A 431-nucleotide genomic window follows, 5' to 3' on the forward strand; every position below is an offset into this window, starting at 1 on the left:
AGAAGAAGAAGAAGAAGAAGAAGAAGAAGAAGAAGAAGAAGAAGAAGAAGAAGAAGAAGAAGAAGAAGAAGAAGACGGCTAATGATACAAACCAGAAAGAACGCAAAATTAACAGGGACTTGTAATCGGTAATAACTTATTATACTATCTTCGTCTGAGAGTCAGCTTCAACTTCAAGTGTCTGCATTGATAATTGACTAGTCAGTCCTTCGTAAATCTAGGTGCATATGCAGTTAGATATATTGCTCTGCTACAACAACAAAGTAGATAACGTTGACTTGAATCCCCGATGTCCATTTTTTTAAACTGGGCTGGTTAGAGAAAGGGGAAGGGGTGAATATTTTTGGCTCAGTCCTATTACAGGAGGCTGTTAAATTCCAAAGTGTTGACAGGGGCGTTGAAGCCATAACATACGATATGTAATCAGTGTT

This window comes from Aplysia californica, unplaced genomic scaffold, assembly GCF_000002075.1.
Source record: "Aplysia californica isolate F4 #8 unplaced genomic scaffold, AplCal3.0 scaffold00083, whole genome shotgun sequence".
Lineage (NCBI taxonomy): Eukaryota > Metazoa > Mollusca > Gastropoda > Aplysiida > Aplysiidae > Aplysia > Aplysia californica.